This window comes from Rhipicephalus microplus, chromosome 2 (genome assembly GCF_043290135.1).
Source record: "Rhipicephalus microplus isolate Deutch F79 chromosome 2, USDA_Rmic, whole genome shotgun sequence".
Taxonomy (NCBI): Eukaryota; Metazoa; Arthropoda; class Arachnida; order Ixodida; family Ixodidae; genus Rhipicephalus; species Rhipicephalus microplus.
This window is the reverse complement of record NC_134701.1, coordinates 88590814-88609111: the sequence shown is the minus strand read 5'-3', so window position 1 is coordinate 88609111 and position 18298 is coordinate 88590814.

Here is an 18298-nt window from a genome sequence, read left to right as displayed (position 1 = left end):
GCATAAACGGTGCACATAAACGGACCTACAAAATGGCAAAAAGATAGTGTTGCAACCTTGCAGATCAAGGCTGAACACATACCGTAAAAGCCTGCGTATAGGTCGGACCCGCATATACTCCAAGGTGCGATTCCGGCATAGCAAATGCCAGAAACAAAGTGTTCACACGAATAAAGACAGAAGAAAACAGCAAAATACATTTATTTACACTCAATCACTCATTCACATGTCACAAGCTCCCATCCGAAGCTCCGTTATCGGACATGTCCAGCCACAGCTCCTCGTCTTCAGCGCCAAGGAGAGCATTTTGAGATAGAGCAATGTTTGAAGGAACGAGCTCCTCAGGAATGCATGCACAAGCCTCTGCGATTCACTATCCAGCATTGCTGGCGAGGCCCACTTCAGTCGTCCGGCAGGGGCCACTTCCGGATCTGCAGACCTAGTGTGTTCAGCCTTCATCTGCAAGGTGGCAACACTATCTTCAAATCATTTTGTAGGTCCGTTTGTGTGCACCGTTTATGCTGTCCAAGGGTCGGTGTGTAGGAGGTGTTCTGGAGGTCTTTTTTATCCATGCTGCCATATAAAACTAGGTAAATGCATGTCCAGATATCTTGTGCGTGTGGCGAGTGTGTGGAGCTTACTTCAAATTACTCTGCACACCTCTTGCACTCCATTTACAGGTGATTGATGTGGTCCCTAAATGGCTTAATGAGGCACACATCAAGCGGCTGCAGCTGGTAAGTCATCCCTCCCGGGATAGCGACGAGCTCGGTGCGAGAGTCACACAGCAAGATCTTCACGGAGTCTGCCAAATGACACCAAATTGCGTCGAGCACAGGCATAGATGGCAGTCCTAGCAGTGCTCCAGACAGTCGACTCCACACAGACTTGATTCAGTGAATTACGAGCGATTCGTCCATCTACCCCTTGTGATGGCAGCGGACGACATTTCTAGAGAACTTCTCTCCCTTCAGCAGCGCCCTTATTTGAATACAACCTAATACCGTACATATTTAAATCTAAGCCGTTGTTTCTTTTTTCTGAAAGAATGATGTTCGAAAGTCCGGGGGTCGGCTTAGATTCGAGTACTACGATTTGGCCACCGCTGCCACCTACCTGAAGGCGCGGCCGCGCTAGCGGCATTACGACTCTCGATGCGCCGATCTCAAGGTACCAGTTTTGCATGTCGGAGGCTCATTTTCGCGATATTCTATGGTTGTTTCACAAGAACGAGGTTGCTCAGGCCTGTTTAGCGGGAGAATAGTGATCCCCATCACTTTTGTACGGTTCATTGTCCTGAAATCACGCAGTCCCATGTTCACGCAGCGAGGGAGCGAGGGTCGTCGAGCCGGCGAGATTTCGAGGTCGAGTCGTCGAGCCGGCGAGATTATGCTCTCTGGGACAAACTTAGCAACAAAAAAGACAGATATGTTGACGACAGCGACGATGAGTAAACTTATGTACTACATGCCTACGAAGTGTGCGCTAGCGTAAGAAAAAGGGCATGCCTAAGGAGTGCCCGTTTGAATAAAAATAAGGGCTGTGTTTTCTACCAATAAAATGGTGTTCGCTTTTCTTTTTCCATTCAGCCTACATTCGACGAAAGTTTTTTTTCTGGCCTTGCCAATCAGGGGTCGGCCTAGATTCGAATAAATAAGGAAATAAGTACGAATTAACGTCCCAAAACCACCCTACAGTAATGAGAGACGCCATAGAGGAGGGCTCTGGAAATTTCAACCACCTGGAGTACTTTAACATGCACCCAAATCTGAGCACACAGGCCTACAGCATTTTTGCCTTCATTGAACATGCAGCCGCCACAGTCAAGACTCGACCCTGCAACCAGCGGGTCAGTAGCTGAGTCTTAGCCACTAGACTAATGCGGTGGAGCAAACATGACGTAGGGTGGCAGCTTGCGCCCATCTACCGTGCAGGCCAGCATTACAATCACCCGTGTTTTCTCATTCCCAGTTGATCGCACGGTAACTTGCCTTGAGCCTTTTTTGCAAAACTGTCAGAGCTGAGGGCATATCGAGGTGTACAGGCATCATATCAGCGTTTCTAATCTGGCCCAGCTGAAAGGAGACTGCCTTTTGCAAAGAAATCACAAGCAACTCTTCGCAGCTTTCTGGCAGCTTCTGTGATATCAACGTACGCTGATGTAAGAAGAATCCAGCGCAGCGCATGCAGCTGGACATCAATGCTTGCTCGCCTTGAAGACCGCCTGCTCAATGCCTTGATCTTTTTTACTGTTGCTTGCAGCAGCTCGATGATGACAGCAAGCTGTGCGGCCCATTGCTTCCAAACAAAGTTCGCCAATTCTATTTCAACGTCGGAAAACGCTCCGTGTTTCGGCCCCCATAAACTTCTTTGCTGGCTCATGCATACAAAGAAGATTTCTTTCTGCTTCCTCCAGCCACGAATGCACCGCTCGTCCACGCTGAAATGTCGCCCGACAGCACAGTTACCGATAGCTTCAGCAGCTAATTTAGCCTTTCTATTAAGGCAGGCAAATACTGTCTCTACAGAGCTGGCATGGCAGGAAGTCACAGAGGTAGAAAGGTGGTCGTTGTTATATGCACTGAGTGGCTGTAACGCCCATTGTTGCACGCCACTCGCACATGCAGATCTAACATAACTAGAGCTACCTACCGAAGAAGCGTGCAGACACCTGATGATGATGGCGATGATAGCATTGTGTATTGCCGAAACCAAAACCAAGAATTCGGGCCAGAAATTATTAGGATTCGCATGCAGTTCGAGGCAGAAATTTGGCATAGTAAAAATATAGGAAAAGAAAAACAGGATATATGCGAGTTTTCATAGTACCTCCTATAACATGGCAAAATATAGTACTACTGGATGAAAAAAGAAACATACCTCTTGGATGAGGCCAGAAGAGCTGCCTGAAAGTGGGCAAACTCACCTTGCAGCTGAGACATGGCTTCACAAGCTTAAGGGTAATCGGTTCAATAGCCGCCCCTCCTAACATGTGGCATGTTTTTCTTTTAATTGGAAAGTCAAACTCCTCCACATCAAGGTACGAAGTGTTTCTACAGTCACCTGCAGGCAGCAAAATAAAATTACAATTTTGTCAAGGACTTCACTGACACACTTCAAAAAAGATGTATAAGCATCTTGCTGAGAGATTTACTGGAACACAAAACACACAAACAAGAAGTAGAATCAATTCAGGGGACTTGGTTTTCTTTTAACACAGCCACATGAGGCGAACTACACACTCTCGTTCATACTCAGACTACGCTCACTGAATTGACAAATATTTGTGGGTACTCCCTACAGTCCATCCTTGAGTCTTATCACACTTGTCGGTACCCAGTAATGTTCACCCAACATCCACCTAAATATATGCATACTCACACTCTTCAAGAGCACAGGCATACTTTTATTAGATGTGGGGATGGGTGTTCAAGCACATTTTGTGTTTGTGTTTGTATGAGTGCACACACATATGCACATTAAAATCAGAAATTTTCAAGGCGTTGAAGGTGCGGTCTGAACCATCGCTACAATAGTGTACTATGGCATGTGTTAGTGCATGCAATTTATGTAACAGAGAGCTGAGCAGGTTGGTAAAAATTTATTCTAAAAGGCCTAATATCACAAAGCAACTCAGGCTACGACAAATACCCTTGTCGAGGTCTGTAGATAATCTTTACCACCTGGTATTCGTTAATGAGAACTGATGTAAAGTCTTGAAAAAATGTAAAGTAGGGCCAATTATATCCATCCAACTGCATCTACTCTGCTAGTAGCTGCAGCAGTACCTCTGCAGTATTCACAAGGAAACAAAGACCTTTTTACGCAGTGGTTAAATCAGCTTATTTGTGCCGTTGTGAAATTGAAAGGCTGTAGGGCCTCGCTCATGTAAGCAACTTGTGGGCCCCACCGTCCTTCATGATTTTTTTCTTCCTGCACACGCTACACTTGCTGTTATTAACACTCTTGGACCATTGCTTGTTCTGAGTGCATTTACAGAAAAACAAATGCTGTTTAGGCCATGTGAAAACTGTGCTGCTGCTCCCTAGCTCTGCACAACATATACCCATATTTCATGTTAAAGACACAATTTTTTTAATACTTTTGCTGGTGAATCTTGTGTACACAAAAAGTCACGCTGTTCTGCGAGAGCGCCATTTCGATGTTTTATTCTCAAGATAAACTAAGCACGATTCATGAAAAGGTATCTAACTTTCTTAAAAAAAAGAAGAGAGTGTAGTCACCTATGTACTTGATGTTCAAGCACTGCAGTGATTAAGGTGATTTTGGCCGTAATAAAAGCCACCATCGCCCCGCAAACTATCGTAATGTTTTAATGCTTTCTTCTAAAGTGAATGATTAAATCTACGAAACTGAGGATCTAAATATAGAAGGGCACCACAAGATTTCATTGTAATACTGTAGTATGTGCAATACCAGTTACAGAAACGTACCACTTTGCTATCATCAGTTTTCACTTAAAGCATCACCCTGGCATCACTCCAATCCTGCAGTAGCCGCAGCTTTCTGTCGCCTTTTACATTTTGTATGCAGGAGTGTAGATGTCAAGCATGTGGCGTAATCATTGTGTGTTCCTGCCAAGCCTCACAATGCCGTAGAGACTACACCGACATGCTCAGAGGAGCTTTCAACACCGTGCAAAAGGATTGCTCAGAGGCTTACAGGGGCTACCCCACGATGCTCCCTACCAAGTCAGAACTTTTGACAGTGCAACTGAGAATCCCGTCAAATAAATATTATTCTCCTGCACCTCAGGACCGCTTTATTAGTTTTGTACTACTACTTCGAAGGTATTCAATGTTGTGCGTGATTACAGATTTCCCAATCAACATACTCAGCGTGAGACATATGATGTTAACAGCGTAGAAAATAGGAACGTCTATTAAGGAGCTTGCATGAACGGCGGCGACGCTATGCACTCTAGGTAGGCAGCCATATTTTTGTCAAAGGCGGTCGGAAAGTGCAGCAGTGCAGTCGTGTTAGCGAGCATTGGCGTAGCTTGCAGGCGTGATGGAGTGAGATCGCGACGCAAATTTACCTCCAAGAAGTATCGTGCAGGATATCAGCCTCACCGCAAGACCACGCCGCTACGCTGTGCCCGAAAGACCTCTAGCGGCACGAAGAAGAGACGAGAATTCGCTCCGAGTAATCTATTCAATCACACTTCGTGCGGGCGACTGTGTAATCGACGTACGTGCACTTGTGGCCGCGCGTCAACAGCTCCGATATGCATGAATTTCTCGTTCCGAGGACGAGTTTGATTATTCAACAGCTGTTGAATTCGATAAAGGCAATCAATGGCCACAACATTGTGACGAGTGGCTGGTAGTGGGAGTCGTGAATGAAGAATTTTGCCGCCAATACCGTGATCATCGTCACTCAAGTAAGAGGTGTTAAATTACTTGACTTCGCCATGGATGCTAATATTTGTTCAGGTTCAAATCCCAGTGTGTTAACAAGCCCTGGTCGACGTCTTGTTCATGAGCAAGAGTGATGGTGAGGTCCTTGCCGTGCATTGCAAATGCATGGCCGGGAACAGCGAAGCGAGCTCGCATCCCACTGGGCTGTTATTCTACGAGTATGACGCACGTGCGCGAGAAGAGCGCTCCTCAATTTAATACGTCTTACTTGAGTAACGACGACGACCATGGTGTTGGCGGCGAATTTCTTCACCCAAGGCTCCCGTACCCGACCACTCTACACAAACTTGTGATCCTTGAGGGCCTTTCTGAGCTTCATCTGCTCCCGGGTTTTCAAACCCGGCCTCGGAACGAAAAATTCATGAATGTCGGAGCTGTCGACGCACCGCCACAAGTACACGTCACTTACACAGTCGCCCGCACGAAGCGTGATTGAATGGATCACTCGGAGCTAATACTCGTCCCTTCTGCGTGCCGCTCGAGGTCTTTCTGGCACAGCGTTGCGGCATAGTTTTGCGGTGAGGCTAATGTCGTGCACGAAACTTCTTGGAGTTAAATTTGCGTCGCGATCGCACTCGATCACGCCTGCAAGCTACGCCGACGCTCGCAAACACGACCCCGCTACTGCACTCCCCGGCTGCCTCTGACAAAAAAATGGCTGCCTAGTCAGAGTCGATAGCGTCGCCGACGTTCATGCAAGCTCCCTATATGGGGCATTCCGCGCCAACTATCCCAACCAGAGCACTCACCAAAAAATCCTTTCAAATTGATTGGATTGCAAAAACGGCACACATATAAGCATTAGCTCTAAAGTATTTCCCCAAGATAATTTGAGTGACAAATATCGTTTGCACCAGTGACCATCATTTGCTTCACAAAATTGTTGAAAACCAAGCGAGAAAAAAAATCTCGATGATTTGACCATTTCACAAATTCTTTCAATATATGCTTTTTTTGTGCAATGTGCTTTCATTATAAAACACTTGCTCTTGGCAGCTTGAAAATTTTCACATTAGAGCATAGACAAACTGAGTAAATTATAGTGTTTTCGACAATTTTTTACAAAACAGAATTATTGATTGTATCCATAATGTACTTTTATCAAACTTTACAGAAAACGTAGCATTAACAAATATATTTGTTTTGCCAGTGTGTCGCGCATAGGTTCTAAAAAATAAAAACCTGCACTTCGCAAAAACGCCACTTTGGTCAAAGTTGAGAGGTTTGTAGCACACTAAGGTAGTCTAAGAAGGTAGTCTAAGCTTTGTAGCACACTAAGGTAGTCTAAGTGGAGAAAAGACAGTTTTTTTTAAATTAAGTCCCACCATTGACATCATTTTGCTATGGGGTCAATACAAGCCAACTGAATTTGTTGCATAAAAACGAGTGGCAGTGCATTTACAACACATAGTTGAAGTCCTCTTGTTAGTACTTTCTTTTGTATGCTACATATAGAGGTGATAAACAGTGCTAAATATATAACAATGCCAATGAAATATATGCCACAATGTTTCCTAGAATGAATTGCGATGCCCCGCCGCGGTGGTCTAGTGGCTAAGGTACTCGGCTGCTGACCCGCAGGTCGCGGGTTCAAATCCCGGCTGCGGCGGCTGCATTTCCGATGGAGGCGGAAATGTCGAGGCCCGTGTGCTCAGATTTGGAAGCACGTTAAAGAACTCCAGGTGGTCAAAATTTCCGGAGCCCTCCACTACGGCGCCTCTCATAATCATATGGTGGTTTTGGGATGTTAAACCCCACGAAATAATGAATTGCGTTAGATTTATTGCATGTGGCGATGAGAAACCATTGATGTCAAAAACATGTCAGAATGTAACTGTAGGTTGGAGGCGTGAGCGTGGTCATTTGAAGCTGATTCACACAAAACTAATCTATGTATTCCGCATTCGGAATACATACATGGAATACATACATGGAATACATACCTCCCTTATCACTCAAGGTTCAGCACACGTGTTCGTATTAGCACCCACTCACATGTTCGAGTACTCACTTTTACACGTTTATAGTCATGCTTACAATAAGCGATACTCAATCGCGTTCATACTCACACGTGATCACGCTTCCCTGAGCTTCCTTACGTCTACTAACGGTCACATATAAAGTCGCACATATAAACGCACGCACAACGTATCGTTGAATCATATCACCCTTCCCCCATAGAGAAAGAAGAAGACAAGAGAAGACACTCCGCGAAACCTGGCCTCAGGAAGTGCGTCACAACTACGTAACGAACTAATGCTCTCACCTCGCGGGTTCGAATCCCGGCTGTGGCGGCTGCATTTCCGATGGAGGCGGAAATGTTTTAGGCCCGTATACTCAGATTTGGGTGCACGTTAAAGAACCCCAGGTGGTCAAAATTTCCGGAGCCCTCCACTACGGCGTCTCTCATAATCATACGGTGGTTTTGGGACGTTAAACCCCACAAATCAATGCTCTCACCGAACGTAAGAGGGCGCAAGCGCAAAAAACAGTTATAATCAATGCAACAGAATTGTTTTCACAAAATAATAATTATACGCCCAAATTTGGTACGTTCTTTATACATAAAAACAATTTATTCAACACACCTTACGCGATTATTTTTCTTCAGCCGTATTGTCATAAACACCATCTACCCAGCGACAAGCCCATGCATGACTGACTGCGAGAAGCTTTCGTCGCTTTCGTCAACGTCGGCTGCGCTGGCGTTTTCGTGCGTGAGATAACAGGTGAGGCATGTTTTCAAGCGAAGCTTGTTGAATGACATGTTGTTGATCTTGTTGGGTCATTTTTTCAGAAAACGGTTACACCTGCGCGAATAAGACACCATGCAACAAACATAGAAAGATGCACACACACACACACACGTTGCGCTTCGTGTGTGCGTGTTTGTTTCTTACGTGGCGTCTCATTCACGCAGTTGTAACCTTTTTCTGAAGCTTGTAAGGACTGGGAGGTTCGCTAAAAAGAAAGTTTGTGGCTCTATGCGGCGGCTAGACGGGAACATTGTGCAACGTATGCAGTATAGCAAAGGCGGCACGGCGTCAAGCCGAGGCGACGCGTGCTGCGTCTGCCACGGACGCGAGCGTCTGTGCGCTGAGCATAGCTGGGCAGCTAGGTCATAGGCTCGGTCATAGGCATCGATTCATAGGATCGGTCATAGGTCATAGGCATCGGTCATAGGCATCGATTAGCTAATCATTCAAAGGGGTTTGTTGGTACACTTATGACGTGCACATATCTTTTTCGCAATTTGACAGCGAAGCATCCACTTACTAACATTTTCAGACCGCGCTGATGCCATGCCATCCGGTGGTCCAAGCTACGGCAGCTACTGCTGTGTATCGTGGTGCTTCAACAATGGCAGAACCCACAATAAGCCTGGGACGAGTTTCTTCCGCATACCACGGGACGGCAGGTGTGTTAACGCTTTTGTATGGTTTGCATGTCTTTAGGCTTACTGTTCGTACTTGCTCAGTGAGGGTAACAATAAATAATCACTATTCAAGCACTTCCCCTTTCAGCTGATAGTTCATTGCCAATGCAAGATGAAAGCATGGATGCAGTATGCTGGACGCGATGATCTCCTGAGTAAGCCGGCCAGCATATTGTACGCAACGTACAGGGTTTGTAGCGACCATTTTACTGCTCAAAGTTTCATGAGCCCTGGGCACATAAGGCTTACAAGAATGGCTGTTCCCAGTGTGCAACCAGCTGCACCATGTAAGTGATTGACTGAAACTCAAATATGTGCAATAGGAGCCACTTGTATTGAATCAGTGGCGACAGTTAACCGCGAAGATCTTTGTAGCGGATGGAGAAACCTCACTACAAAAGTAACACTTAGAGTCTTAAATTTTGTGAATTGTGGGCTATTATCTTCCTAACAGCAGCTTTACATTTCTGTCATTTTTTGATGCTCTTGACCTGCGCAACTTGTTTTGAAAGACTTCCAAGGGCTATTTCACGTTATCTTCAAGCCTGAGCGCACATGTACATATACCTTTCATCGGTGAAAGCTGGCACTGTTGATAATTCCAAAAATCACAAATTACCTGTTTCCTAGTTGGTGCCTTCTCTTTTTTTCCACGTTCGACCAATTTATGCGTTTGAAAGAGCTGTTTAAGTTTCCCCATGCTACACGCTTTGTAACTTGTACCAACTGCACACATGTGCACGTTCTACGAGCGTCGCTTCAAATAGTGACTGTGACATGACTGCAGAAGCTGCACTGCAAGGTGCGGATGAGCTTCAGTTTGTGTTATTTTAAGCCTCTTACTGACACAGTGTCGTAATTTCATTTCTTCAGGACCTGCGGTAGAGGCTTCACAAAGCGGCTCCCACACATTGAGGTGCCCCGATGAGCAGGGTGCGTTCAGTGTCGCAATTTCTTTTTTTTACCCAAATTGACTGTTGACCAAACCTCTGCAGGTGGCAGCTTCTTTGTAGCTGGTGAAAGAATTTCTGCTGACTTCGTCTTGCCGGAGAAAACCTTAACCAGTCGTTCAGCTGTCACAAAAGGAACTTGTGTGACCGCTAAGTTGTATGTTCACCTCAACACAGAGTGGATTGATATAGAGACTTCCGCAGGCCGCTCGCAAGATTGTTCCGACAGCATTGTCCAAGGCACTGGACAAGCTTCACAAGACCCTCCAGAAGATGTCTCCGCCAACAGCTCCACGCCTGAGTCCCTAGAGAAAATGGTGACTATGCTTTTATTGCAGCTGTTTTTAATGTGCTATTTTATGTTTAGGACATTCTGAGGAAACCATTCTCAAAAGGACACTACGTGTGCACTTACAAAATGTAAAAGTAGGCTCTCAGTGATTTTCATTTTTTTTGTGCATTGTCAACATTGTGAATGGTTTGTTTTTAGGTAGCGGAATCGAAAACTTTGCACCACAGAAAGTTGTGCACCTTGGGTCTGAAAGAGCGAGGAAAGTGCTCGTATGGGATTAGGTGTTCTTCGCTTTTACATCCATTTTTTATTTATTGCAGTGCGTTTCTGTGCGCCAGTGACAATGTCTCCATCAATGAAGTACAAGCAAACCATTAAACAACTGCAAGCCAAAGTAGCAGCACAGCGGACCCACCAGTATTTCACAATGCTCAAAGCATACCACGTCCCCAGCAAACTTTTTGGGAATCTCACTGTGCCATCAGAAGCAGCTTTTGCATACGTACAACAACTTGAATCTCACTTTCTTGCCATGATTGAGGCCACTGCACATCACCTGAAAGTGTGCGATGTTTTGTATCACCATCTGTCAAGTGTTGGCGATTTTCATTTCTGCACTGCTGGGTGTCGCGCAAAGTTTCTGAAGATGTTTTGCTAGGTTCGTTTATGTTGGCTTGTGCGTTTTGTGAACCGAAACTTAGATAGGGTTAGGTTCCAGTCTTCAATCTCAGGCATACAGCTTGACAAGTTCAAAGGTTAGCAATTAGCGGTGGGTTTACACTAAAGTATTCTAGTTGAGCCAAATCCTGCAATAGCTTTGTTATGTTATTACTTCGTTACAGCAGACTTCATTATGGTCTTATATGCTTATATTCAGTTCAACTGGACTAACCACTCCTTCGTTGCATACATTGTTTACGTTACCCGCTATGAGGAGTAGGAGCACTGTGTATTCGCTCGAAGTGATTTGCATAACCTTAAAAAGAATGTTGGGTATCCTGTCTGTATTTTTGTAGCAAATGTGGGCGAACTGTACACTTTACTGTGGGTCGCTTGGTCACTGTGTATGCTTTATCTCTCCAGCTCAAGTAATATATCGATAACAAAACCGCTTGTTGAAATGTCTTCGAGCGGGTAAAGAACATAGTATGAAGTGGGCACGGTTCACGTTTCACGCTTTTCGTATTTTAGCTTCTCATCAACCTCCTCATCTCGCCTATCAAAATTTTCAAAAGAACACCCGAACTTGTAGCGTTTGATGGGGCTGCGGACGCTGCCATTTTATTTTTATAGAGCTTGTGAGTGATAACGTACGATGTAGAGCCTTTGTGAAAAATAATGAGCCAAAGTGGTTTCTTTCTGCTATTTATTAGCCCTGTAATACCGCTCTCGTAGCACCAATTAAGGTCCACAATTCTGGATAAGTGATGACCACAATCTATTTTAGCTCGCAAGCGTCACAGCAACACCCAGACGCAAATCGCTTTGGATCTTAAGTTTTTGATGAAGGCGACGCATAAGAAGAGCCAAAAGACCTGCCAGTGTTGTAGCATAAAGTTTGTCTTTCACGTAGTGAGCAAGCTGCAAAGCCCTACCTTTCTGAGGACAAGCAGGCATCAAGTCTGCTTTTTTTCATTTTGGACTAGCTGTTCTTAAGCACAGCCAGCACACTGCACCTTTGCCTTTCTGCTATATTGTGTTGTGTGGTTTCTGTGCGCTCTTTTTTTCTATGCATTATTTCGGTTAACCCCAGGCGTGATTCGCGACTTCATTGCAGTGTATATGTCACTTCTTTCTTCTTCATCAGCATTGTGCGCTGTGTTTTTGCCATAGATCCTTACTTACCCACTGGCCCGGTGTATCATACTTCACCAGCTTCTCGGGTTCTGCCAACTCTAGCGATGTGTGCGTTGTCTGTGTTCTCTCTGTACTTGTTACAATTTATTTGTTAGGCGAGATGCATTTGTTGTCTACCTTTGTCATATTGTGCTTTTTATATTCTCAGACTCTTCCTTGTCTTTGAATAAAACATTGCGGATACTCTCTCTTTGACTGATATATACATTGATCACTTGTTCCAAAAGAAAAACACAAGCGCGATGAATGAAACAGTAGTGAATTATCATTACCTGCATCTCGTTTTATTATAACTTGATCGAAATAAAAATCACGTCACGACCGATTCGCACGAACCACTGAACAAAACAAAACAGGGGATCGCTAAATCAAAACGACCTACAAAAAACTATCTATTTGGGCGATGAAAAGTGGTTTGAAATCGTGAACTTTCGTCATAGCCAAACGTCGGTTACGCAAAGTAATTCAAAATTTGCGCCAGTGGAACCGAAACAGGAAGCGCACGCCACGTGCTCTCACCAACCACCAGGTGTGCTAGGGTTGATTGGGCCGCTGGAGTCTACGGGGGTGTCCACTCTTAACATTTTTTTAAATTTCTCTATGCTTCCCCCCTCGAAAAAAGTTGCAGGTGCGCCACCGCGGCCTAACTTTAACTGCGGTGTGATACTGCGCCACGGATAAGGTACACAACTCGGAACGGCTGCGCGGAACGGGGAGGTACAGAACGACGCTGACAATCACACGAAAAAAGTGTACAGATTCCGTGCCGCACGACGACACTGCAGCAAGGCGCAATCAGACTCTAATAGGAACAAAGAGCATATACCACTCACTTCAAAGCAGTCTATTACAATTCTCCGAAAAAAAAATATTTTTTTCCATTATTATTCATTGACATTCAACGGCCAAACATTTTGGATTATCGTCACATCAGCTTTGTTCCCGAGTGTAATATCGAATAGCTAAGGCGTTCCTCTGTTCGCACGGAGGGTCTAGATCACGAAGTTCGTACTTACTACAATCACAAACATCTCTGCAGATCCCTGCAGCGTGGGCACGCGGATGATGCCGACGGATGTATCCACGGTTCCTTTCTCCCACGTCGTCATCATTGTCGAATTTCACCAAGAAAAGATTGTGTTCTGGTGCCGAGCAAATGACAACGTTTGCTCTTGAGCATCACAGGAGATCGCCGCCCAAGAGTACAAACTGGTTACTTCACATACCTGTTGCCACTGACAGAAGGAAAAGAAAAGACGCTATCAAACGTGCTCGCTACGCACAGCAACCGCATGACTCCAGTCAATTTAAGCATAACGCGCACATGGCGAACGCACGAGCCCAACATTCTGATCGGCGGATTGAAACGCACCTCGAGTTAGCCAACTATCCCATTTTAGCGGAGCTCTCCAGAGTTGAGAAAAGCCCAACACACCATCGTGAAAACCTGTGAGAATTTGCCGACGGTGCCGTCATCTGCTGGCGTGTACAATAACTAGAAAAAGTTGGTGCAACATGCAAACTTAAAAACATCAACATTGGCAGTTTCTTGTTTTTCACTATTTATTTTCGGCGGCGCAACAACTTGCAAGTTCCAACAATTGCTTCAACAGTGTTGGTTAGAACTTGTTACTTCTCTATTTTTTCTCTGCCTGCCACGGGAGCCATGGCGGAAGCGTGGCGGAAGCGCTGCCGCTGCTTCCGAGCACGCCTCGCATAGAGTTACTATATACTTTCTCGATTTCATCCCCCGACGTCGCCCGCGCGCCGGCCTGTCGCGCTTCCTCTGTCGTTTCCTAAAAAGAATCACGAACGTTGTTCGGAGCTGTTTCGATCGCATTAAAAGAGGTAGTATTACTGCATGAATAGCAACAAAGCGAAGTAAAGTTGAAAAGTGACTCTTACCGGATATTTCATTCCCGCCCCAGTCAACTAGCCGCCGATATTTTTAAACCGTTCTTTGGTCACAGTGGCAGTTCTACGTTTTTTTCAGTTTGCTTGAAGGGTGCTTCTCTCCTGCCTTTTCATCAGTCACTATTCACTGCTGTTGCGTTCCATTCTGTACCTCTGGCAAGCAAAATAAAGCAGCAGGGGTGTCATTTCACGAGATACCAGCGAACATGGCGCTTCGTGGACGATGGCTACGATTGATCACGCGGAAGAACTGCATGGTGCCGAATTCCATGTCATAAACTACTCGGCCGAGTGTAGTTGACATTTCGCGGAAGCTGACTTCCCGGCTAATGCCAGTTGAAACCATTTGGATCCCTAGTAGCACATTTGCGCATTTTCACCTTTGGTGTTTCCACATTACTTGGCGTACATGAAGACTGAGCATCCTTAGGAAAGAAGCAACAGGAGAAGCAGCATATATATATATATATATATATATATATATATATATATATATATATATATATATATATATATATATATATATATATATATATATATATATATATGGCAAAACGGGAGCGTTGTCAACAGGGATAAACATATTTATTTCTAAACAGTTTCGGGAGGGGTCCTCCCTTCATCAGGGGATAAGTTATACCAGAGTCCTTCAATTTTACTGGTTATACTGACATGAACTTCCAAACTTCGTTGCTGCCGCGTCCCTCTCACCTTGAAAGATTTTTCGAGAGTGAGAGGGAATTAAAAAAAAGAAAAAAAAGCAGGACGAAAAAGACGAAAAGAAAAAAGAAAAAGAAAGGAAAGAAAGACAGTAAAAAAGAGGAAGAACCACTGTCAACACTGAAAACAAAACCAACTCTCCGTCTACGTCCTCATCCGGTTCTTATCACATGCTGTTCAGTTCTCGACGTGTGTCGGGCCACCCAATATTGTCGCCGCGGTGGCGGGAGGGATCCGTGACGACGTGCGTAAAGAAAGGGTTTCCCCTTAATGGGTCGGTCGGCTCTTTACCTTTAATCTTCGTCGGTTTCCCTTAAATGGTTATCAAATGGTAGGCGAACATAAACTCTTTGTATGCGCATGTGAAAAAAAGAAAAAAACAAAAAAAAAACAAGAAAGGACAGTGTACACGTACGAGTCAGTCAGAAAAAACAAGCATGGTCTCCAGCTATCAATCTTTGTCACCAATTTCCTCCTGGCCTACTGCTCGGAGGCAGGAGAGTTTTCCGGGGTCCTCGTTGATGCCGCCTACTAATGTTCGAAATATGAAAATAAAATATGCCTCACGCTGTTCGCGCTCGCGCCTGTTTGATAAACCGAACTGCAAAAGAGTTACGCTGATATTTTCAAAACTGTGGTTTGGCAGGCGCAGATGTCTAGATAAAGGTAGCTTCGGCAGTGAAGTGGCGTGGTACCGGTGAAAATTGAACCGCAGCCGAAATGGCGTGTCTGTTTGGCCGATATATTCTTGTCAGCAGATGTTGCAATGTAGCATGTATATTACGTTACTGGAGTCACAATTAAGGCTTTCAGTTATGCAAATTGGAAATCCGAGAAGTTCGCTTTGGATTCACGTGTTGTGACCATCTGTGGGCATACCTTGCATCGAGCTTTTCCGCAGGGATGGCACCCTGATTGAATTTTGGGGGTGTTTGTTTTTGCTCTGACAAGAATGTCCTTCAGATTTTTATCCCTGCGGTACACTACGTGAGGTGGCTTCGCGAAAATAGAAGTTAGTCGTTTGCTTTGCCTGATTATGTTGAAATGGCGGGAAAGTATGTTGTTGATTCGTGGCGCTGATGAGGAGTAAGTTAGTACAAGGTTCGTTTGGGAAGTCGTTTTAGATACTCTGTTTGGTCCCTTAATTGTATCATTCCTGTTCACGTTGCGAGTACGTAGTATGGCATCGTCAATAATGTCTTCCGGATAATTTTGTTTTAATAAGGAATGCTTTAGGTGGTCCGCGTGTCTGTCAAAATTCCGCATATCGGTGCATATTCTTTGGTACCGGTAGGCCTGACAATGTGGAATACCCGTTTTGCAATGCTTTGGGTGCCTGCTGTTGAAATGTAGGTACATTTGATGTTCTGTAGGCTTTTTGTAAAGGTTTGTTGACAAGCGGTCATTTTTGACCGTGACAGTGACGTCCAAAAAGTTAATGCTAGTTTTGGAAATTTTGTGCGTGAATTTAATTGACGAGTGACACTTGTTAAAATTCTCTATGAAGCGGAAAAGACTTCCCTCATTATGGTTCCATATCATAAAAATATAGTCTAAGTATCTTCTGTAGTAGAAAGGTTTCAATGTGTGTTCCTCAATGAATGGGATTTCAAGCGAAGCCATAAAGGGGCTCACGAAGTTTGTGGCCACTTTCCTGCCCATTGCAGTGCCACTGACCTGAAGGAAATGCTTGCCTTTGAACTCAAAATGGTTATAATTTATTACAAGTTCAAGAATTGTAAACAGGACCTCGCCCCTTACACTAGTTGATGAGCCAGATTTTACATATTCAGAAACCATAGCCGCTATTCCGTCATGGTGGGGTATGTTGGTGTACAGTGAGCAGACATCCATGGTCATCAGAAAACTGCCACCTGGGATGTCGAGACTTGAAGTTTGGCAGATGAAGTGGTTTGTGTCCTTTAGGTAATAGGGAAAATTTGGGGGGATGTTTTTTATTAAGGAATTGATGAATTCTGATATACTTTCTGTTGATGTGCTGTTACTGGATACTATCGGACGTCCTGGATTTCCTGCCTTGTGTATTTTGGGAAGCAAATAGAATCGACCGGGAACAGAATGGGCAGGTAACATTGCTTTTAACATTTTGCCGGTAATTTTCTCGTCCCGGCGGAGATTGTTTAGGGTTACTTTTATCTCCCTTTCACATTCGGGAGTCGGGTCCGTTGGAAGTTCTTTGTAAAATTTGGGTTTGATAGTTGTCGTTCCCCTTCGTTCAAGTAGTCCGACGTGTTTAGAATTACTATGCAGCCCCCTTTATCATCCGGTTTGATGGTAATTTCAGTGTTTTTTCGTAGTTCACAGAGTGCCCTTTTTTCTGACTTTGATATGTTGTTTCGAAATGGCCAATTTTTTTCATACGCTCTGATGATATCTTTTTGAACTGCTGATATATACATATCGAGGTGTTCGTCCCTCTGCTCATCTGGACACCATGATTTGTCACCACCAATCAATCTATTCTCGTCCGTACAGTCCTTGCGATCATGAAAGTATTCACGGAGGCGGAGATTAGGTGCAAAGTTATCGAGTTCTTGGTACAATTCAAATTCATTGAATCTACGGAATGATGGACAAAAGGTTAAGCCTCTCGACAAAAGTTGAAGCTGAGCGGGTGTGAGTGTTGTGCTTGACAGATTGAGGACATTTTTCTCATAAGTTTTTGGCTGCTCTTGGCTATCACGTGGCACGGGAGTGTCAGCGTAATATTCGAGAGTAAGGATGTTTTGATTAGGATTGCACTGTAGTTTCAAGTTCCCATTTTTCTCTTCAAAGTTAGGTTGTGGTATGGGTGCTCCCTGGCTTTTTTGAACAGCCTCATTTTTATTTTTCTGTTGCAGAGCAGTGGAGTTTCTGCAGTCCCGCTTGAATTTTCTATCTTTTACTACTGAAATGTCTCCTCTCTTTTTTAGTTCATATCTTTCTAGTTCTCTTGCCTCATGCTCTCCGAGATTAGATACCAATTTCTGCGTGGCCTCCGTGACACTGTATTCGGCGGCCTTACGCTCACTATGGTCCGAAATGACCCGAGTCAGCTGCAAGGACGCTTCTAGTAATATTTTTTCCCACTTCCCCCTTTCTTCTTCACTTAGTGTAGACATTAAGGGGTTGCACGGTAGGCGGAGGCCCTTAGGTGCAATTTCATGAGATAGATATTTGGTTAGTTGTTCCGCGTGTTTTTCGTATTGCACCCGTTTTTCAATGATTTTCCTAATCGATAGAAATCAGTGGGACCATGCGTGTTTAAGACTGCCCGTACCTTTTGTTTCCCCGTGTCATTTGGAAGCCGCCGCCTTTGTCTTCGCCGCATTCGTCCGCCTGGTGTTGTAAGGCCCCGCTGGTGGGAGTGGCGACATCTTCACTGCCGGGGCCCTGGATGGCTCTGTGTGTCGCTCGGCTCCTTGTTGTTGAGGGGGCTTGGCACTGGAGTTGTCCGTGCAAGTGATTGCCGCCGATCTCCATGTCGCCGACGTCCATCGCAGCTGCACCCTCGTGTGCTGTGCCAGCAGCGCGACTCCCTCGAGGCTTGCACGTAAGTCGTCAGCAGCCAGGAAGCGGACGTCGGCGGCATGGAGATCGGCGACAATCGCTTGCACGGACAACTCCAGTGCCAAGCCCCCTCAACAACAAGGAGCCGAGCGACACACAGAGCCATCCAGGGCCCCAG